Source organism: Rhynchophorus ferrugineus, unplaced genomic scaffold (assembly GCF_030347505.1).
Source record: "Rhynchophorus ferrugineus isolate W39M unplaced genomic scaffold, kcgeb_rfMv2 rfM8, whole genome shotgun sequence".
Classification (NCBI taxonomy): domain Eukaryota; kingdom Metazoa; phylum Arthropoda; class Insecta; order Coleoptera; family Curculionidae; genus Rhynchophorus; species Rhynchophorus ferrugineus.
Window position 1 is genome coordinate 13,537,723 of NW_027472587.1, and position 25,000 is coordinate 13,562,722.

The following is a 25,000-nucleotide window of genomic DNA, read 5'->3' on the forward strand; positions in this document are numbered from 1 at the left end:
CTTAGATATTAATAGAAAACACGTGTTCCTTTTGAGATCTACAATAGCAGAGGAACCATCAATTGTTAATAATTTGGTACTTTATTAATTAATTCTGACATATGGCTCTGCAGAGCGAATACATGATTAATGCTGTAAGCCTGAACATCTAAATCAGCGAACATAGCATATTGAATGTCCCGTTTTTTTTTAAATCTGATCTCAAATAAATGAATTAACTACGTTAGAATAGGGTGGAATCTGTAAATTAAAAGTGCTTATTTTTAACCTTAATTTTTTTTTAACTGCTGTATACTGCTATGTGATAGTATAAGATCCCTTACAGTATAAGATATTTTAAAGATCATCAAGTCATCAAGATGTTTTATGTATTACATGATGCAATTTGCAAATTTATTTTATTCCAGTTAAAAAGAGACACAATGCTGTCTGATTAGTTCGAACAACGTAAACGCATGAGCCTGTCAAATTCGTCCGGTTGTCAGACGTATGCAAAATTCTTGAAAGCAATAGTGATAAGAGGTTATAACACTAACCTATAAACTATTGTGGCTGTATAATTAACTGCAGTTTTTAGATGTACTATAATGTTAAAATAAACTATATTTTATAACATTTCTGTTCAAATATTTTATTTAGATTAGAATTTTGTTGTATGTCAAAGCCAAACTGAACTAATACTTAGAGATGATGTGGCAACATTGCGACGTTAAACAGGCTATAGATAGGACGTTAAAAGGCTTAAGAAATGCAGTTCGAAGTCAATGTAAAGCAATAGGACTAGTTAAATTTGTTGTGGTGCTTACTGATTAAAAGGAGACTGCAAAATATAACAAGAACATTACAGAATACTTAATTTTTAAAATAATGTTTATGAGAAAAAATATGATTTTTAAAGCAGCCCTTTACAAAATTTTGGTATACGGGGGCTGTTTGAAAATTAAACGAATTTTTAAATTACTCACGCAATAATTTTAAGGACAATCATCTCATCATCATGCTCTTTAATGCTGTCGTCAACTGCCATCTATTAATAGACTACTGCTACATTTTGAGCAAGATGGGACAGTTAGTTTGTGTCTGACAATCATGGACAGCAGAAAACCTCTCGAATTTTAACAAAAATTGAAAAAAGTTATTTTCGTGTACTGATTAAGAAGTATTTTTAAAATTAACTTTACCGAAACCAAAAAAATATTTGATAAATATTATGGGAAATCAGGTTCAATTGCAAAGATATGGCTTATTGAGTTCTGTTAAGGTTCTACCACCATAAATGAAGCTAAACGTTCAAATCGTTACAAAATGGGTTATTAAACCAATAATCATCGATAAAACCCATTTAATTATGTTAGATGATTGGACGTGCACTAAGGATGCCGAAAAAATATCTATATATCGATATATCGATATTTTTTGAAAGGATATTGATATCTTTCTTTGGCTATATATTTCTAATAAAAAATATATTTCTTTGACGTAATAAAAAAACCATTTTATATTTTTTATGAATTTTTTAAATTGGTTAATAAACATCATTTTAAATGTTTAATAATTTTTTGGTACTATATATATACATATATATATATATATATATATATATATATATATATATATATATATATATTACATATATCGATATATCAGTATTTTTCTCCAAAGTGTTGTACACCAAATAAGGCCGAGATATGTCTGTCGGCCAATTAGTCCAGTCATGACCATAGTGTTTTGTCGTGCAATGTCGGGTAAAATCAAGATCAACGGCGAATATTAAACAGAGCTCTTGGAGAAACTTCATATTGATGTGGCAAGGACGACAGTATTTGACAAAGAAAGAAGTTTTGTTCTAACCAAACAGTACGCTGATACACACATGTATAGGCGTCATGGCAAAAATCCATAAATAGTAGAGTAAAAACGAGCTGCTACCATCCATCCATCCAAATCCATCCAGCATATTCTCCAGACTTAGCCGCCTGTGACCATATCATATGTCCGAACCTAAAGAAATATCTAGGTGTTATGAGATTTGGTTCAAATAGAGAAGTCATCAATGAAACCGACGCCTATTATGAAAACATATATAGAAGGAATAAAAAAATTTAATAACCTCCAAAGAAAGATATTAAAGGCTTTTCAACTCCTCTCGTATTTTATCTGATTGCTATTCCCTTATAAAAAGGCAAACTAGTTTATGACTACTTACGTGAAACTTATTCTATCGTATTTGTTTAACATAATATGTACGAAAATCCGAAATACTACCGCCGTGAAAAGGCTTTTTAATAATTCTTGTACTTGGAGCGTTCCTTTAACAATTTCAAACAAAGAAGCTCCTAAATGGCCAAAGGCAAAGCAAACATCTGACATGGCTGAACGGCTGCGCCCTTTTTTCCTTGCCGCGTGTTCCCCATGCCTTTCTTTTACATTAATAAAACATCGTGTTTGATATGTAATTAGAAATGGCTGGCGTGCGATTTTGTTCTTATATCTCGTGCTTTTCGACCACCTAACGATATATTAATGATACGCTTAATGTTATTTGCGATAACGTAGTTGTAGATTTAATACCGAGATACATATATCTTACTATTCCATCAAAGGATTAACATAATCATCAGAATTTGACTGAGAAAGTAAAATTTTTGACATTATTTTTTGTTATTAATATTGGAAATTTTTCCTGATTCTTAAACAGTAAAAATAACGATATTGTGTACATTGTCTATCCTCAGTTGCCCTTCATCAGGGTGGCTAATAATATTTTCAGCGTGATAATGAAAATACACTAATTTTTAACAAAATCATGATCAGTCAAGAAGGCGGTTGTGTCAGTTGATCTGTAAGATTACCACATAACCAGTTATTCCGATGAAACAGACAATTATTTGCTTCGAAATGCTTGGCATACGAATCACTTTTACGAAATTGGATCTCCCGCCAATTAACGCGAACACTCTTTAAATTTTTGCAGAATTATACGAGATCGAATGGGAATAAATTTTGTTCACATCTAAATCTTCTTGTTGATACTCATCATACTAATGACCAAGGATCACTTAATAATATCTTGATAATCTAAACTTCTTCTCAATAAAAACATTTTTAAGGTAAATAAATGATCATGATACATGCCGGCACTAAATACTGTCCATTGTAAGGTTCAAAACCTTCAAGAAAAACACCTCCGCTATATTTTCAGCAACTTCGAAAATCTTATCTAGCGGCAAGTCGTCGCATATTAAAATTCAACATTCTATATTGGATATCGCACGGATATTTCGCAATATACGACAACCATTAACGAGGGAGCTCACCCACGTAACGTTAAAAAGCCAAGGAAAACAATTATGAAACTCCATCCAGACATTATGTAAATGGCGGGCGGGAAGTTTTTGAAAGTCGGCCGCCGGTTTTGGGGGAGGGAAAATGTTTATGTGGGCCGCAGCTGTCGCGTCTCGGCACTATTTTATTGTGCCGGGGATATCGTTGTTTTTAGGCCGGAAAAGTGGTACGTGGAGTATATTAACGCGTCGATATTTTTCGGGGTTTCGGGTTACGACTGTTCAAAATATATTGCGGGGATTAATTAAACTGGTAATGGAATACCCTGGTCGATTATGGGGAGCGGTCATTGTTCATAATATATCAGGCTTGAAAAATGAAATTCTCCCGTTGTTCCTCTTTCTCCCGCGTTTGCGAGCCGGGATTATTGACGATTAGGGACACGGCACGCTAGATCTTTTCGGGGCGACAGATGCTCCACTGTTAATATCTAGGAATCCATCTCGTCGTAATTTTCATGACTAGTACGAATTATTTTTTATACTTCATTGATTGTAACCTCTTCTACAAGATTTTCCTTGATATAACTTAATTATTTACGCATCATTATTGTTTAAAGTTCTGTTATCTCTTTGAAATTAAATCTTTTATTATATATGATCAGTTCTATAACATAATTGACTTACAAATTAATATATTACCATCGTTCTGTTTTACTTGCGACAGTCTACAAGAAAATGTTTTTGATTAATTAGTTAATATTAATTAATAATCTTAATTTACGAATTAATTCATTATTACGTTGTACTTGCACTAATACACAAGCAAGACGAGTACGGGATTAATAAATCAGTATGTATTTACCATATTAAAATAACGCAAATCCGATTTAATATGAGTGTTAATACATTTATACATTAAAGAAGTTCGTAGCGATAAGCATTGGTAATTAATCGTAGAACATTGTTTTGGGTGCGTTGGTTTACTAGTTGGTTTGATCAATTAGTGCAACCTCATATTTACAACCTATAAGTTAAAAAAATATTAATAGAAACTAAGAAACCAATCTCTTTGATCTTAGTCCAAGTTGGGAGTATTCTTGGTCTATTGGTGAATTTTGTTGATTACCTTGTAGTTTTTCTTTACAAATATAATAGATATACAACTGGTTTATTGTATAGTCTATCCAAAGGTGATGTGAACATACGTCATCAAAATGTTTATTGTACTGACTGTTACAATTTGTAAATTCGTATTAGAATCCCGCATTATTTTCCTTCTCATTTCATTCTAGTGAAAAAAAGACATAATGCTGTCTCATTAGTTCGAACACGTAAACGACTGAGCCTGTCAACGTCGTCCACTTGTCAATCGTTTCCAATATTCTTGTATTATATTGAAAACAATGGTGATAAGAGATTTTAAATCTAACCTATAAACTATTGTGGCTGTATATGTTTTAGATGTACTACAATATAAATATATATTATATTTGATAACATTTCTGATTCATTATTTACTTTCGATTAGAATTGTGTTATATGTTAAAGTCAAAATAAACTAAAACTCAGAGTTGATGTGGCAACATTGCACCGTTTTAACGTCATAATTTGAAATAACGTATATTTACACCAACACAGGATAGACTATAGATTGTATATTGTAACTAGATACATTATACCCAAATATTTGATTATTTTAGATTAAAAATATGTGAAATTTGAAGATTTCCTTGAATTTTCCCCCTTCTCCCCAACAGATACTGACTTGGTTCCAACGGGACCACCTCGGAAGCGCACTCTTTGAAATAAAAAACGTTAAATATCGTTAAACGTTAAAAAAATATATATACAGTCGAATATAGAACCTCCTCCTTTTTCGAAGTCTTCGGTTAAAATCTATAGCAACATATAAATAAAAGGGATACTCCAATAACGATTTCTTATCTTAACTTATATCATATGTTTGTGTCCACTTTGGTACATATTTATTGCTATAACCATAAATAAAAATTAATGGTACAAAAATATATTTCTGCCAATAATAAACTAACAAAAACGGACAATAAATTATGCTACTGTTGTTTACTTCATTGATTTTTTTTGTTTTAAGATTTATAAATCACTAATCAGTGGAATATGTTTGATGGTATCCTCATGTTATTTTTTAATTTTTATTCAAATTACTTTACCACGTCGTATGAGTGAGCTTCTAATATGTTTTCCCCGAAAAAAATATATTAAAAAAACAATTTTGTTTTCGTATCGTGGTGTGTAACACAGTTATTAGGGGAAATTGAAAAATAATGTAAAGTAGCTAATAACATCCTATATAACATTAAATATATTGCTTTTTTCGGTGAGGTATTAGAATGGGAGAAGCTAGAAAATCTATTTATTAAATTGATCCATGAACTTGCTGTTTCTTATTTTTTAATGAAAAGTGTATATATCATTAAATCTAGAATGTAATACGTAAGACATAGAATACGATATTTCTCATTTAATTATTCTCATTCCTAGATTTTGATCATTTTTGTGATCATGTTTTTGATAATTAAACAATTGATTTCCCTCTTATATTGATTGTTTTTAAGTGTCGGGGTTTCAAACAAGCTCATATAATTAAGTAACTATTTTCCATGTTAGTTTCTTTTGGCTTGCTCTTCCCAATCTCCATCTTCAATATTTATGCTTAGCCTATACCTTTTCTGTAAACTTCAACACCACTTCTACTTCAATGTATTACCAGCACACCATCTTCTGGATGACACAATGGATACTGAGAAAACTAAAATTTCGACGAATTTTGGTCACCTTGACCAGGAAGCGTCAAAAATATTGGTAGAACTAAACTTATCAATAGGAAAGTAAAATGCATAGATTGTTATTACTGCATTCCTACGCAATTTGAATGAACGTTTTTCAAAATTTACTAACATCTCTTGCTCGAATGAAGCTCATTTTTATTATAATGCACAAGTAATGAAGCTAAACAACGTCAATAGAGGCTGTAATGCTAGCACAATCAATTATTAGGCTTTTCTTCTTTGAAGATGAAGATTGAAGAAGTTTGCAATCTGAGGATATTATTTTTAGGGAACAAATTTGTAAGTTGTGTTAATCAATTCGTAAAATATGCATATTCCGTATACATGTTACGTTATAAAATCGATCTTTGGAAACTGGAGTCGTATATTTATAATTCGGCTATAGTTTTTCAGAGAACTGTCTTGGGTCTTAAAGCCCCCTCTTATATCTTCCCTAGATCGCTAACATCAACAACGAAATAAACAGTACTTGAAACATTTGCTGAAGAAACACTCACAAAAGCATAGAATCTACCTAGAATCTATAAACAGACTCAGGATGAGAAAACTCAGCTTTACACCCAATTATATTACCAGTGGGATCAGAAAATACCATCCATCCTCCCTATCGATTGCAGGCTCAAAATCAAAGAACTCTTTCAACTTGATCATGATCAAAAAATTGCTTTTTCAGACAAACCAAACCGCTGAACATCTCAAAATTGGAGACTTCGAAAGATTGATCTGTGAAGTTGTTCAAAATACTACCTTATAACATGAAATAAGATTTTTATTTTTAGGAGATTTCTTATTTTTTAATGAAAAGTGTATATATCATTTTCAAAGTCTAGAATGTAATACGTAAGACATAGAATACGATATTTCTTATTTAATTATTCTCATGTAAGTATTCCTAGATTTTGATCATTTTTATGATCATGTTTGTGATAATTAAACAATTGATTTCCCTCTTATATAATGATTGTTTTTAAGTGTCGGGTGTTCAAACAAGCTCATTTAATTAAGTAACCATTTTCCATGTTAGTTTCTTTTGGCTTGCTCTTCCCAATCTCCATCTTCAATATTTATGCTTAACCTACACCTTCTCTGTAAACTTCAACATCACTTCTACTTCATTGTATTACCAGCACACCATCTTCTGGATGACACAATGGATACTGAGAAAACTAAAATTTCGACGAATTTTGGTCACCTTGACCAGGAAGCGTAAAAAATATTGGGAGAACTAAACTTATCAATAGGAAAGTACTTTAAAATGCATAGATTGTTATTACCGCATTCCTACGCAATTTGAATGAACGTTTTTCAAAATTTACTAACATCTCTTGCTCGAATGAAGCTCATTTTTATTATAATGGACAAGTAATGAAACTAAACAACGTCAATAGAGGCTGTAATGCTAGCACAATCAATCATTAGGCTTTTCTTCTTTGAAGATGAAAATTGAAGAAGTTTACAATCTGAGGATATTATTTTTAAGGAACAAATTTGTAAGATGTGTTAATCAATTCGTAAAATATACTTATTCCGTATACATGTTACGTTATAAAATCGATCTTTGGAAACTGGAGTCGTATATTTATAATTCGGCTATAGTTTTGCAGAGAACTGTCTTGGGTCTTAAATCCCCCTATTATATCTTCCCTAGATCGCTAATATCAACAACGAAATAAACAGAACTTGAAACATTTGCTGAAGAAACACTCACAAAAGCATAGAATCTACCTAGAATCTATAAACAGACTCAGGATGAGAAAACTCAGCTTTACACCCAATTATATTACCAGTGGAATCAGAAAAAACCATCCATCATCCCTATCGATTGCAGGCTCAAAATCAAAGAACTCTTCCAACTTGATCATGATCAAAAGATTGCTTTATAGGACAAATCAAACCGCTGAACATCTCAAAATTGGAGACTTCGAAAGGTTGATCTGTGAAGTTGTTCAAAATACTATCTTATAACATGAAAGAAGATTTTTATTTTTAGAAGATTTCTTATTTTTTAATGAAAAGTGTATATATCATTTTCAAAGTCTAGAATGTAATACGTAAGACATAGAATACGATATTTCTTATTTAATTATTCTCATGTAAGTATTCCTAGATTTTGATCATTTTTATGATCATGTTTGTGATAATTAAACAATTGATTTCCCGCTTATATAATGATTGTTTTTAAGTGTCGGGTGTTCAAACAAGCTCATTTAATAAGTAAATATTTTCCATGTTAGTTTCTTTTGGCTTGCTCTTCCCAATCTCCATCTTCAATATTTATGCTTAACCTACACCTTCTCTGTAAACTTCAACACCACTTCTACTTCATTGTATTACCAGCACACCATCTTCTGGATGACACAATGGATACTGAGAAAACTAAAATTTCGACGAATTTTGGTCATCTTGACCAGGAGAGTTGTCGTTCGACCTTCGTAGAGTAAAGACGTGTTTGGAGCGACGGTCAGTGTAATAAATTTGAAAGTGTACTACCTGTGCCACAAATGCGATTTTAAAAAATAAGTAAAAACCGTGACGACAATAACAGTGTTAAAACTGCGCGTTAAATGTTTAGTGAAAATGTGTTTGAAACGATGGTCACTGCAATAAAGTAACAAAGGTAAAATTTTGGGGGCTGTTAAGGGTCGGAGGTGCATCATCTGTACCACAAATGCGGCGTTATAACGGTTCTGAAACAAATACCGGTACTGAAATTTTTGTAAAAACGTGAATTAAACTATTCATTAAATAAAAATGATTAATAGAGAGAACCAGAGACTAAATGAGATGGAAACACAATCTTCAACGTCAGGTGAAGCTTATCTGGCACAACAGAATCAAATCTTTTGTCAAGAAAACCATAAGAGAACGCAAAATGAGCAAGCTCTCCATAATGCGTATATTAACGAAAAAACAGCCCGACGGAATCTGGAAATTGCACTAACAAATATGCAAAAACAATTAGATGCACTACAACTCCTAATAAAAAACCAAAACACAGACAATCCAACTAGCATTCCCGTAGTGAACCAGTGCACTGAAAACAAATTGCCTGTAAACTATGAAACAGACGAGGAAGAATTGCAAAAAGAAGTAGGCTGGATAACAGTTAAAAGAAATAAGAAACGAAAAGCAAACTATACACCTGAAGCTTCACCACAACAACCAAAAACCATTAAAGCACAAGAATTGAATAAAGAAATAAAAGTGCCGAGACCACCTCCAATTATAGTAAGTAATGTCACAGACTTTGACTTACTATATGAAACAATGAAAACAAATAATATACTATTTAGAGCAACAACATTAAACAATGGACAAATCAAATTAAATGCCGAATGTCGTAAAACTTTTACGAAAATTGCTGAGTGCTTGGAATTCCTAAAATTACAATGGCACTCGTATGAAGATAAGCAAACCAGAGACATTAAAGTAATGGCAAGAGGGCTTCCACCGACAGCTAAAACTACTAAAATAGTGGATGAGTTAATAAAAAATGGACTTAAATGTACTGACGTCACAAATATCCTGAAAAAAGAACGAAATAAAAATAACAATGGAGAAATAGTTGTCCAGAAGAAGCCTTTACCACTGTTTATGTTATCATTCCAACATAACACGGACATAAAAGCAATTTATGAAATTAAACAAATTCTAGGAGTCGAAGTAAAAATAGAACCTCTTAGAAAGGCAAATCTTGTGCCACAGTGCAAGAGATGCCAATTACATGGACACACACAAAAATTCTGTAAAAGGGAACCAAGGTGTGTAAAATGCTCAGGAAAACACATCACGGGAGAATGCAAAAAACCCAAAGGAACAAAAGCGAAATGTGCGAATTGCAATGAAGCGCATCCAGCAAGCTACAGAGGATGCGTAGTTGCGAAAACATTCCAAGAGAGAAGAAATAAAATCAGTCAGGCTAAAGAGCAAAAAACAGTGACTCAAAATAAACAACCAAAAATGTACAACGAAGTCAACGATGAAATGACCTATGCTCAAAGCATAAACCAAACCGCTCAAAAAGAAACAAAAAAAGAAGACGTTACAACCAACGAACTGCTATTGAAACTTATAGCAAAGCTGGACAACCAGGAAAAGATTATTGAATCGTTTTCTGAAAGATTACTTAAACTCGAAAACAATAGGGCGGTGGCCTCAAGAACTAAAAATGGCAAGTAAAGACATCCGCATCGCAATTTGGAATGCTAATGGGATTCAGAAACATCACGCTGACCTACAAGTATTCCTAGAATTGCAAAAAATAGATATTTGCTTAATATCTGAAACCCATTTGACAAAGGAATCCTTTATTAAATTTAGAGGATATTACTTTTACCACACCATTCATCCAGCTAACACAGCAAGAGGAGGAAGTGCAATAATAATAAAAAATAATATTTGCCATCATCAAGAACCCGGACTCAGTTTAGCAGAAAATCAGGTAACGGCAGTAACTGTTATATCTAGCAAATACAGGGTTACATTAGCTTCCATATATAGCCCTCCAAGATACAACCAAAAAAAAGAAAATTACTTGAATGTTCTAAATAACCTAGGAGAAAAATTTATAATCGGTGGTGATTTCAATGCTAAAAATACAAGATGGGGATCTAGAATGACGACAACTAAAGGTAATGAATTACATAAAGCAGCTGCTGAGCTAGGGTGCAGTTTCATGTCGACAGGAAAACCAACTTATTGGCCTACCGATCCAGAGAAAACTCCAGACCTGTTAGATTTCTTTATAGCTAGAAACATAACCACTAATTACATGGAAGTTGAAGAAAATTTTGACTTAAGTTCAGATCACACACCTGTGATTTTGACGCTGAGTGAAAACATTATAAGAAAACAACAAAATCCAACATTAACCAACAAGAGGACAGACTGGGAAGGATTTGTTGAAGAAATAAACAATCGAATTCAACTAAATGTTCCCCTTAAGACAGAAGACCAATTAAATTATGAAACCGAAAAATTCGTTGCAGATATCCAACAGGCTGCTTGGAATAACACTCCAGAAATTAAAACTTCAACCAAAGGAATAAATTACCCGAAAGAAATCAAGGAAATGGTAGCTGAAAAACGAAAACTACGGAAAAAATGGCAGCAAAATAGAACACCTGAAAATAAGAATATCTTAAACAACATAACACAAAGGTTGAAGAGGGAAATTTTGGAAATTAAAAACAATTCCATAAATAACTATCTACGAAATTTAACAGATGACAAGAACACAGACTATTCGCTCTGGAAAGCCACTAAATACCTAAAACGATCCTGTCTACATAGTCCTCCGATAAGAAACATGCATGGAAGTTGGGCACGCAGCAACCTGGAGAAAGCAGAAGCATTCGCTGACCATTTAGAGAAAACTTTCAAACCAAACGAAAGTGAAATTGAACATACTTTACCGGACATAGACGGCGAAAATTCGACAATTCAATTAACAACGCCGAAAGAAGTCACCAACGTTATTAAAACTAACATCAAGCCAAATAAATCACCAGGCTATGATTTAATAACAGGGCAATTGCTGCACAATCTGCCAAGAAAGGGTATTATAAAGCTCACTAACTTAATCAATGCAGCATTTCGACTGAAATATGTCCCAGACGTTTGGAAAATGGCTGAAATAATAATGGTTCCAAAACCTGGAAAATCACCAAATGATATAAAAGCTTATCGACCTATCTCACTGTTACCGATGATAGCTAAGGTATTTGAAAAGCTCCTCTTGAAAAGATTAAAACCAATTATAGAGAGAAAAAACCTAATACCAACACACCAGTTTGGGTTTATTACCAAACATTCAACGATTGATCAAGTGCATAGAATAACAGATGTTATTGAAAAAGCCTATGAAGATAATAAAGTATGCTCAGCTGTATTCTTAGATGTAGCACAAGCTTTCGACAAGGTATGGCACAAAGGCCTCGTCCATAAGCTACAGAAAATGTTACCGAAGCAACACACCGAACTATTAAAATCTTACATCACAGCCAGAATGTTTAGAGTGAAACAAGAGGAAGCTTACTCTACAATAAAAGAAGCTAAAGCAGGTGTACCACAAGGAAGTGTACTGGGGCCAATTCTGTACCTACTTTATACATGTGATATACCACAAATCGAAAACATCACAATGGCTACATTTGCTGATGATACTGCTATTCTTGCTGTCGGAAACAATAGCGAAGAAGCAACCCGAAACCTACAACAGGCTACTGACACTATAAATAAATGGACCCAAATCTGGAAAATACAAATTAACCAAAACAAATCTGTGCATGTTCAATTCACCTATAAACAGGCCGCGCATACACCATTGACCATAAACCACACTGTCATACCATACAGCAATAATGCTAAGTATCTCGGAATGACACTTGATGCAAAACTACGGTGGAAGGAACATGTCAAAAAGAAAAGAAAAGATCTTGAGTTAAAATATAGAAAAATGTATTGGCTAATTGGAAGAAAATCTCAATTAACTATACATAATAAATTACTTCTATATAAACAAATATTAAAACCTATATGGACATACGGAATACAATTATGGGGATGTTCCGCAAAAAGCAACATAAATCTAATACAAGTTTTCCAGAACAAAGTCCTAAGAAGCATCGTAGGTGCACCCAGATATTATCGGACCATTTATTTACATCGAGATCTTCAGATACCGACTGTCAATCAAGAAATTAAAAGAATTGCAAAGAGACATGAGGAGAGAATTCACTCTCATGTTAATTTCGAAGTATTACAACTCTTGGATAACACCAAAACCGGACGCAGACTCAAAAGGACCAAACCATTTGAACTTGTGTAGTGTGTTGTAGTGTAGTGCAGTGAGGTGCATTAGAAAAAACTCAAAGTATTAAAACAATTATTATTATGCTAGAGACTATGTAGGACTGATGAGTCCTATTAGATATATACCTAGATTTAAGCTATTATAAGGACAAATTGTAGGTTAGTCGGCAACGACTAGTAACAATGTATATAATTATAAAAAAAAAAAAAAAAAAAAAAAAAAAAAAAAAAAAATCTTGACCAGGAAGCGTAAAAAATATTGGGAGAACTAAACTTATCAATTGGAAAGTACTTTAAAATGCATAGATTGTTATTACTGCATTCCTACGCAATTTGAATGAACGTTTTTCAAAATTTACTAACATCCCTTGCTCGAATGAAGCTCATTTTTATTATAATGCACAAGTAATGAAGCTAAACAACGTCAATAGAGGCTGTAATGCTAGCACAATCAATTATTAGGCTTGGCTTTTCTTCTTTGAAGATGAAGATTGAAGAAGTTTGCAAACTGAGGATATTATTTTTAAGGAACAAATTTGTAAGTTGTGTTAATCAATTCGTAAAATATGCATATTCCGTATACATATTACGTTACGAAATCGATCTTTGGAAACTGGAGTCGTATATTTATAATTCGGCTATAGTTCTGCAGAGAACTGTCTTGTGTCTTAAAGCCTCCTCTTATATCTTCCCTAGATCACTAATATCAACAACGAAAGAAACAAAACTTGAAACATTTGCTGAAGAAACACTCATAAAAGCATAGATCTATCTAAAACTCATAAACAGATTCGGGGTGAGAAAACTCAGCTTTACAACAAATTATATTATCAGTGGAACCAGAGAACGCCATCCACCATCCATGTCGATTGCAGACTAATAATAAATAATAATATTTTTAATTTTTATTGTCATTTTAGGAGACAATTTAAAGCTAAATATAGTACACATATGTGACTCGTCATAAGCACCTGAAATAGTAAGACTATCTTTCTGAAATCCCTGCGAATAAAGCAAAGCGTAATTGCACGGACATTCCAACCGTTGTTAGAATAACTCCACTAAATTAAAACTGGAAACTATCTGATGCGATTTCATAATACCGCCGACGAAACTTTTGTTGTTGTTTCTTAGATAAATTCGTCCAATTATCTCCCATTAAGTTTAAATTTACCGCTGACGAGTCGGCGAAAGACGGAATGATTATTTCTCGGAATGGGCCATTTATATATCTCCACCACCTGATCTATAAATATATGCGAAAAATCCGGATGAAAAAAAAAATGGGGACCAAAACGAGAAGCGTCCCGATAAAGCGGACAGCGCGTATGGGATTTATAGACGTGTTTTTGGAGTCGGTTCACGACATAACCAACTGTATAAAAATTTATGATGCCGCTCTTTAACCCAGTGCACTGTACGAACAACTCGGACCCGACGGCCTTTCTGATAGAAACACATTAGAATTTATTATAATGTGTCCCACTTTGGTTTAAACGTTTCTTTTTCATCTAATAAATAAGATAAAACAACCGATAAAACAAATATATTCGACGTTTTGTATAAAACCTTGTTACAAATTAAACAATAATAAAGTGTATATTTAACAATAAATTGTAAATCATTCCCATTATAAGTAAACCCGCCGAATACCGAAACTAAAATTTCAATGACCTAACAATTTATATCTTTAGGGTTTAATAATGTGGCTCGGTGAATGGAGGTAAAACGAAATGAAACAGTGGTGTTTACATTATGTGATCGTTATTTATTGGCTATATAAAAATGTGAAAAATATAAATGATAAAACGGATGGCAGCGGTGTTACCTGGAGACGAGGCTTGGGCAGTCGATGGTGGCACGTCTAAATCAAACGAAGGTTCAGCACCGCATGACCGAAATACCCTTCAATAACATCCTAGATAAACGTCTCGGGGTTGCCGCCAGCTATTCGTTGTCGGGTTCTAGTTGGCTCTGCTGGCATCCTGCCCGTGTTCAACATCTGGGATTATATTTCTGGGTATTTTGTAGGCCGTTATTCCACGATTTAAAATTCGACATGCCTCAAGGTCGCTACATATCTATTGACGGTTTGGTTCATTTATGATTTGCTTGTAAGCCACTAAACAAATATCTAAAATCTATATAAAAAGAGTTTGTCCAAAGTAGCAGTGAACTCGCGTCATCAAGATGTATAGTGTATTGCCTATTGCAATTTATAATTTCGTTTTAATATAATAATTTCCTTCTCATTTCATCCAAGATTCTTCAAAACGTTGGTGCTAATAAGAGGTTATAAATCATCAAGGTTTTTTTAGGCGCTTTGCTTGTTTTCATACATTTCAAATCGTTGTTTAATATTTGTGATTACTCTAGTTGGAAATTCCGAGGCCAAAAAAATAGTCAGCCAGAAATACACTACCTCTCTAATCAATAACTTCGTACAGGGACGAGGTAATGGAGGCCCATTATTACCAGTAAAATGTATTAGAGAGCTGCACTGAATATTACTATGGACAATATGACTAAAACCTCTAAAAACAATATAATTTTGGATTCATCCAAACAAAGATGTCTAGATATCTTGATGTTAATTCTATTCAAGATTAAATGTATGAAATGTGTAAAAACAACGAGTATTATATCACATAAACATAATTTAATATAATTAGTTCAGTGATAACTGTTAATACGAAGAGTATCCATAGAAATCTTAGGAACATGCAGCTCTTCTTGAGGGTATAAGTCATTACTTCAAACACTGTTATCAACATAGCACTAACTTCAAATATAGAAAACCCAAAAAAATTTCCATATAACTTTCAGCAGACATTGCTTATAAGAATACAAATTTTAAAAGCATTAAGTAACATTTGTAAAATTAAGCGAGAATTGTTATTTCAATTTGTGCACAGAGATAGGTATTTGAAAATGAAACATTGCGCCACTCTTGGCAAGACGCTAAAACTCTCAAAAGATTCGTGTATAAATTTGACAGCTCTGGGATTATTAGTTTGTAATTTATAGCATTTTGAGTGAAGCAACTTTTGTTATTGTGAAGAAAATTGATAAAAAATTGCAGGTGTTTATAAAACATTGCCTTTTGAAGGGAAAAATGCAGTTGAAGCAAAAATTTGGCTTAATGCTGAGTTTCCGGACACTGCCCAAGGAAAAGACCATCAAGGATTGGTATGCTAAGTTTAGACGTGGTGAAATGAGCACCGAAGATGGTAAACGCACTGGAAGCCCAAAAGAGGTTGTTACCAACGAAAACATTGAAAAAATCCACAAAATGATTTAGAATGACCGTAAATTGAAACTAAATGAAATAGAAGATAATCTAAAGATATCAACTGAACGTGTACATCATATCACTCACGAATATTCGGGTATGTGAAAGATCCGTGCAAACTGGCGGATAAACTAACAATCGGCTGGCAAGGTTATGGCGTCTGTATTTTGTGATGCGTATGGAATAATTTTTATTGACTACCTTGAGAAAGGAAGGACCATCAAGAGCGACTATTACATAGCGTTATTGGACCGTTTGAAAGGACGAAATCGGCGAAAAACGGCCGCATTTGTAGAAAAAGAAAGTGCTGCTTCACCAAGACAATGCACCGTGTCACAAGTCAGTGCAAACGATGGCAAAAATCCATGAATTTGACTTCGAATTGCTTCCTCATCCACCGTATTCTCCCGATCTGGCCCCAGCGACTATTTCCTGTTCTCAGATCTCAAAAGAATGCTCGCCGAAATTGAGACCTATTTTGAAGCAAAGGACAAATCGTACTACAAAAATGGTATCGAAAAGTTGGATGGTCGCTATAATCAGTGTATCAACCTTGAAGGGAATTGTGTTGAATAAAAAAAAACTGATTTTGCCTAAAACACATGTTTTACTATGGTAGACCGGGGACTTCTCAATTGACGTATTACTTACATATATTATGAAATATAAAGGTTCGCCCGTGTACCTATCCTCAATTTATATATTATTCGCAGAACTAAAACAGGTCTGAGGAAACTCTTAAGAGCAATTTACGATTAGTAGACGGCTAATCACCATAATTGCTGATATATTTGATTTACCTTTCATCTAGTCTAGTGGAAGCCCCTAAATACGCGTTAATATTTCAGACGGCGTAATGAGCTTTGCGGAACGTCTTCCCTTGAAACTGCTTCTCCTCCTCCTCCCTCCCTATCCTCGACCATCGCCAACTGCGCCTCCCGAACGGCCTATTGTCATTGAAACAGGAGGGGAGGGGAGAGCCGATCCGCCATAAAACCCCTTCGAAAGGAAGCGGGCGCGCGGGATCTTCCACGAGTTAAATCAAAGACATTAAATGTTAAAATTTAATGCCTGTTTTGAATGATTTGTTGAGACGGGAGCAGATGACACTGAAACTTGAACAATAGAGCATAAATAATCGTTATGATTAACACCAAAAATCATTTGAGTTTATAATTATATTTTACGTTATTTATGCCATCAATCTATTTCAAAGTTAGTGATTATTCGTTGACCGTTTGCAAGGGAATTATATAACATTTAACATTTAAATAAGAATCGAAATGATATTCAGAGCAGGCATCTTAGAGATTTCAAATTCCTCCGCGACAAAACTTTAGAACACCACACTATCTTCAATACAACCCTGACAAAAACATATTTGTAGCTTTTAGGTTATTCGGGTAAATATTACAAAGAACCAAGTATTATTTACTTAAAGGTTCTGCGAAAAATTGTGCGTCAGTAACGACGCGACGAAACTCTAGCTCAGATAGATAAATAAAGAACGGATATATTATTTCTAATTGTTAATCGATGATTCAGTAATGGATATATCCTTCTCTGTTTTTCTCAACTTCAACCAGTCTCTTTAGTGAATTTTCGTACAGGTTTTTGACATAATTATTTTTATGTTTTTACTAAAACATGTAGTGGACACGGAGTCTGAAATCTAGCAGTCAAATATTTCTTCAAAAAATACTTAGAATGAATATGTACTCTTACCACAATATATGGCTTCTAACTATGTAGAAGAAAAATGTACAAATATTATATTGTAGGTAGTTACATTGATGCTTTCATGTTCCTTGAACGATGAATTGAGAAATTAAAATCCTTAAAATTTCTTCCCCAAGCTATCACCTGTCACTTTGGTTTTGTGGTATATTTCAAGTTGCGTTGCTTTTTTTAAATCATTAGGAAATTAGTTCGAAGAATTTTATCAATACCAATTCACCTATTTATTCACTTGCATTACTGAAAGCGAAACTAGCTGAATTTTGTTTATGAATACTCAGGCATCGACAACTGATGCAAATAAATGTTTAATGCTATATAGAGTTATAGTAATTGAATGAAGAAAGAAACATACAGGCTTTTCTATGTAACGTTTTGAATCCCGTCACTGTTTCCCTTGATATGATGTTCAAAATGTCTCAATAACAAAAATAACATTTATAACAATTTTGTGAGCTACTAGACCTGGTCGTGTATCTTCTTTTTTTGACTGAAATTATAGAAGCATTGTAGAACCTTCCAGATTGCAGACACTGACAAAGAAACGTATTCGAAGGACAGCAATATTAGCAGATAGGCCAGAAAAATACTGGCTGAAGAACAGTCCAAAAATACAACAACTCTTGGATAACATGGCAAAGGTTTGAAAAAATTAAACCTTTTGATCTTGTGTAGTGTAGCGTAGTGATGTGAATTTAATAGAAAATCAACAGTGTTATTTAAGTTATTGTAAAAATAAATTGTGGATTATTCGACAATTACTAGTAATAATGTAATAAATAAATAATTTAAAAAATAGCTGAATGCCTGTTCAAAAAGAGTATGCAGCCAAGTTATTGGAGAACTGAAAGTAATATAATATAATTTTGAAAGAAAATGGTGAACAAGGGACGGATAAATTTGGGTTTCAAAAAAAATATATCCATTTTTCGTTTTTTTCTGATCAATGTGTTGATATAATATAAATGTGTATGTCAGACGACGGACCGTTGACATTCCTGCAATGTTGAAGTATCCCTCTAACCGTGTAAAAATAAAAAAAAAGATGATCCAGGAATACGGTAGACTGGCCTTGCGAAGAGTAAATATTTCTTCTCGAAAAAAAATCACCGATTGGACCCGTATCCGCACGTTACTAATCCAATATTCCTTTGGGTGGCGTTCTGTTGACAGAACTCTTTTCCCGGTTTATATTTAAACGAGATATATATTGGTACACATCGAGGAACTTCAAAATAATCCGGTCGTATTTACTTTCGCGATAAAATCGGATTTTAATTAACATTTCCGTTACGCTCCGGGGGACGCCCCTGTGTTTGTGTGTGTATGTGTGTAACTTGATGAAAATGTATGGGGATGTAGTCGGCCATCTACCCCCATGGCGCGCTACTATCAAAACACACAAACAAAACGCGGAAAAGTGTTTACCGTTAAGACTTTAAAGATTAATAGATTGTGTTGTGCCGGTGGTGCGATATTGGTTTGGCTCGATAACATTAATTTATTATCCCTAGCAGCTTAATATATTTTGGAGGTGCCTGTTTTGAAGCCTAAATCAGTCACAGGGACGTTCATCACTACATAGTATAAAACAAAGTCGCCTTTTCTGTCCCTATATCCCTATGTGCGCTTAAATCTTTAAAACTACGCAACGGATTTTGATGCCGTTTTTTTCAGTAGATAGAGTGATTCAAGAGGAAGGTTTATATGTATAATACATGCATAATATACTAAGGCAACATTGCTAATTTTAGAGGTTTCTAACGTGATGTCGTAAATTAACCTATTTTTTTAGGCTTATTTAGCAATTAGCAAAAACGCTGCCTAACCCTACGAGTTAGATCAAATTAATGTACTACAGTATTGTACACCATTAAAAGGTCTACAAAAAAGTCCGCGATGGTATATGTTTATCTTTTAGGGATAACCCACATTAACCATTTTTATTGTTTACTTTTTACGTGAGAAAATGGCTTATTTACGAAGCTATTTTAAGCAATACGGCATTAATCCTTATCGAATTAAGTACCTTAAATACAGTGTGCAATTAATATAGATCAATATGGTTCCTTACAGCATGTAAATAAAAACAAATATTTTCAGAGATATTACAAATTTAAAATTTGCATTTAAAAATGTGTAATGTAATAAAAATTGTATGAATTTAGATATTCCAAAGATAGCAGGAAATCTTCATAGTAAGTATAGGGGAAGAGGAATTGTTTTACTCCAAATTTAATGCGTGCAGGCCAAGGGCAGTAATGAATGAACCAAAAATACTGGATCGATTTTAATCATGTTTTCATTGAGTGACATAGGCATATATATTTTATGCCCGTGCAAAGTCGGAGCGGGCCGCTATGTTTTTATATACAACGTTCATATTTTTTCTGTAGTGTATTTAATTTAGTATCAGCATTGCACCCGTGCGAAGCCGGGGCGGGTCGCTAGTATATAAATAAAGAGACAATCTAGACCCTCTTAAATTTTAAATTTAGTATTACAGCGAAAAAATCAGTAAGTATAAGAAAGAAATAGCAAGTATATCCTTAAATATAACATTTTTATCAATCACATTTTTAAAAAATGACTGATTGATCATTATTAATTTAAAGTTTCCCCAACGTATTATTATATTATAGAGACTGTGGAAACAGTCCAAAAAATATTAACCAGAGAGTATGAAACAATCTATTAACAGTTATAATTATTAGAATAAAAAAATAGAAAAACAGAATTAATAATTAATCTTACATAAGAAATAATGAATAAAAAAAATGCCAAGACAAAGAAATACATTCCTCTATTAACGACTTCAACGCCATGACTTCTTTTGATACTAGATGAGCCTCTGAATTTCGTTGAAATATTAATTTCTTACAATTGGGGCACAAAGGTCTCTTATTTCGATTAGTTAGGACGGAGTGAGTAAATAGGCAGTGACCATTCAGCAGCTTTTTATTTGTAAATCCCTCTTTACCAAAGAAAAAAGAAAGCAGAAGAAAAGAAGTGTTGGCCAAACCTCATTTCCTTCTTGTACTGCACTGGACCATCTATCTTACGATATACAAATGAGAAAAGATCCTTATAATATAATGTATCTATAATTTGTTGGCCATTTGTAATAACATCGAGTTTATCGGACCATTTGTTTTGGCAAAACTCTTTTAAATTTGGCGATAGGTAGTTGATAGATAATTTTCTACCACCAACATAAAACAACTCTAAGCTTCACATTCACAATGAGTTAAACATTCTATATATTTGACGTATTATAATATGACAGTAATAAGTAAGTGTTTTTTCTTACCGTGGCCTTTGTGCTCCTTTTATTTGTTTCCAGAATATAAACGAACATATTGAAAATAATTATACAGGAAGCAGAAAACGGAGGACAAAATCCCAAAATCTCAACACAAGAGACTATACAAAGTTCCTACCAACACCTTGGAAACCAGAGCTGATTTGGTATGAAATAATTATTCAATAAAATTCTTGCACAACATAGCAGGGTTGTTAGATAATGAAAAATTCTGCAAGATACCCTAAAAAAGTATTTTTGTTCGTTGATTATTTACCTAATAAATGCCTTGTTATATTAATACAAATTGAGAGTACCCAAATAAGCTTCAATTGATTTAAAGTTATTGTAAACAATGAAACTAATTAATCTAATATGGAACATGTCATTGTTATATTATCGAATTACCGAAGATATTAGCACAACTACATAACCAAAAGCAAATAATTTAGGTAATATTATCCAATCTTGAATAAGATTATACATATTATTTATTAGTATACATTTATTAATACATTATTAAATTTTGCTATAATATAACTTATACTATAACACTATAAACCAGTAATAACAGGAATGACTTAGCTCCTTCCCTAACTAATATAGTTCCTAAGATAATTCCTAAACTCAAGAAACCATTAACTAAAATTGAAACTAAACCAAAAAAAAGCATTTAAATAGCGTTCAACAACAAGGGGATCACTTTAAACGGAACAAAACTGATTTAGTAAAAGATATCGTCAGTAAAAAAACTTACTTTTTCTTGATCATAATGATATAATGATGTTTTCTATTAATTAATACTCGTATTGTATTACATAGTGTACCACTTCATGCATAAAATAGCTTTTTATAAAAAATGTGAACTCGGTATGATATTTATCAAAACCAAACATCACCAACTAAATATAATTTAATTAGTGAACGCCATAGATTCTCACATACGTCCATTGAATCTCGCTATTCTGTTCGTGTTCGTGCTCTAAATACACTTGAACCTTTTTTATTTTACTGAAATATACATTAAAAAAAGCTTCCCCCCTCGGTGGCCTTTCATACATTTTAATGATCTTATAACAAGCGATTTATTAATGATGTACCTACGCCTCTTCGTGTTCAACGGTTGTAATAAAGTTCCATTGAGCGGCGGACTTTTCGAGGTGTAATTTGTAGTATTTAAATTGGAGTTCGGCGGCTTTTCTTTGCTACGTACAATGTTTAATTATTTGGAATATTTTGGGACTTTTAATTAACGCTTTTTATTAACTGGATGGCTAATGTAGTGGTTTTAGGTTCTTATATGTATTCCCTAACGTTTTCACTAAAAATACATTTTTTCCGAAAACATTATACCCTACATATATATTTCATTACTTTCTATGACCTAGGAAATTCAGCTATCGGGATGTTTCGCGAGAAGTAATATCAAGATGAAACAAATATTTCAATAAAGTGCTAAGCAATGTGGATGCATCTAGATAGTAGAGAAATAGTTACTCACATCGACACATTCGGATTCCAACCGTTATAGAGGCAATTACGAGATTTGCAACAAGACATGAGGTAAGACTGCACTTCATATAAACACCGAAGTGTTGTAACACTGAACTAGGACTTAGACTCAAGAGAACCCAACCATGTGATGTGTAGTTGTACAAAGTAGAGCACTAAAACACATAAGCACTAAAAAGTGCTGCTAACATTTATTTTTGTTCGACTTGGAGTCTACGTAGGAGCCAATGGGTCTTCCTAGAAAAGTACCTAGTTTTAAGTTACTTCCGAAATATTATTAATTATTTGGCAACTAATGATAATAACATATTACTAAACTAAAAGAAAAAAATGTCTACTCTTGAACTGCAAGAGTACTTTTTGCAATGTCTGACCCAGCTTTTTCATACAATTGGATGACTTTGCATCTTTTACTCACAATTGACTGACTGCCCTTCTTTTGACGTTGACGTTGCAGTAGCATTACAGATCCGTTCCGTCCTAGCAGCTCCTTACCGATCCCATCATATGCAAAGCAAGATTTCATAGTCAATGGAAACTGTTCTAACTAATCCGTGATTTTTTGCACTTAATAGGTCAATTGAAAAGTCCCACGGCCTACCAAAGTAAAACACACTTTTTTGGCAAAATTAGTTTTTTATTCAACATAATTCCCTTCAAAGGCGATACACTAATTACAACGACCCTTCATCTTTTCGATATTTTTTTTGTCCTTTGCTTTCAAATAGGCTTCAGTTTCGACGATCAACTCTTCATTCTACGAAAATTTCATACCAGCGAGTATTTTTTTGAGATCTGAGAATGGGAAATAGTCGCTGGGGTCAGATTTGGAGAATTTGGAGGTGGATGAGGAAGCAATTCGAAGTTCAATTCATGGATTTTTGCCATCGTTTTCACTGATTTGTGACACTGTAAATTGTCTTGGTGAAGCAGCACTTTTTTTTCTTCGAATGCGGCCGTTTTTCGGCGATTTCGTCCTTCAAACGGTCCAACAACACTATGTAATAGTCGCTGTTGATATTCCTTCTTCAATGTAGTCATTGAAAATTTTTCCGTGCGCATCCCAAATATAGACGCCATAACCTTGCCAGCCGACTGTTGCATTTTCCCAGGCTTAGGAGCGGGTTCATCGTGTGCAGTCCACTCGGACGACTGTCAATTGGACTTCGGAGTGAAATGTTGGAGCCGTGTTTCCTCCATTGTCACATATCGACGCAAAAATTCAAAATAACATAATAATAAGTAGTAATTGCAAACACTGCTCCGAATCATCAACTCGTCGTAGTTTTTGATCAAAAGTGAGCTCGCGCGGCACCCACTTTGTACAGAGCCGTCTCATACCCAAATATTCTTGAATGATATGATGTACACATTCAGTTGATATCTTTAGAGTATCTGCTATTTCATTCTTATAAATTATTATGAAAAGGAGAAAACAATTGAGTAAAAACATCCTATTCTGGATCATCAATGTGGTTTCAGGAAACAATACTCCGCGATTAAACAGGTGTCTCAAAAACAAGAATATCATAGAAAAATCACTAGAAGAACATCTATAGAGAACACTGAAACATGAACATAGAAGTTTGTTCTGCAATATTTTTAGATGTTGCTCAAACATTCGATAAAACATAAGATTTTAAAGCTTCTCCTTGACCACCATTCAAATATTTTAGAATCATATATAACTGACCAATACTTCAGAATACCAATACAAGAATATGCTAATTCTGACCTGAGGAAAATAAAAGCAGGTGCGATACAGGGAGGAGTATTGGTACCAGTCGTTTATCTGCTGTAGACTAAAGACTTCACCTAATGAAGATTATTTGCTACATTTGCAGTTACTGCAATCCAAACCATTGGAAATAATATTACTAAATCAGCTGAAAGGTTACAAACAGCAATTGCCGAAATCCAATGCTAGATAGGAAAGTGGCGCACCATAAAAATGGATCAATATAATTCAGTGCATATTGATCTCCAACCAAATGAAGAATCATGCACAAACCAGTATATATAAATCAGTAGTAGTCCCGTGTGGAAATACAGAAAAATATTTTAACATGACCCTTGATGTTACACTCAGGTGGAAGCGGTTGTTTGTGGTAACCATTTTCCCTCTTTTCCAATCTTTTCTATTACATGTAAATGCCTGAAAATGATTGCATAAAGCTGTCTTAAAATTCCTGTGTAGTTTGAGCTGATAAGTTGCAGAGACAATGTAATA

The 25,000-nt window shown here is 33.4% G+C and overlaps 1 protein-coding gene across 10 annotated transcripts in view; it reads right to left on the reverse strand.

The window, feature by feature from the left end:
• LOC143200833 (uncharacterized) overlaps positions 1–25,000 on the reverse strand; it is a 623,832-nt gene that overhangs the window by 363,869 nt on the left and 234,963 nt on the right. The gene's annotated exons all lie outside the window — the stretch shown is intronic.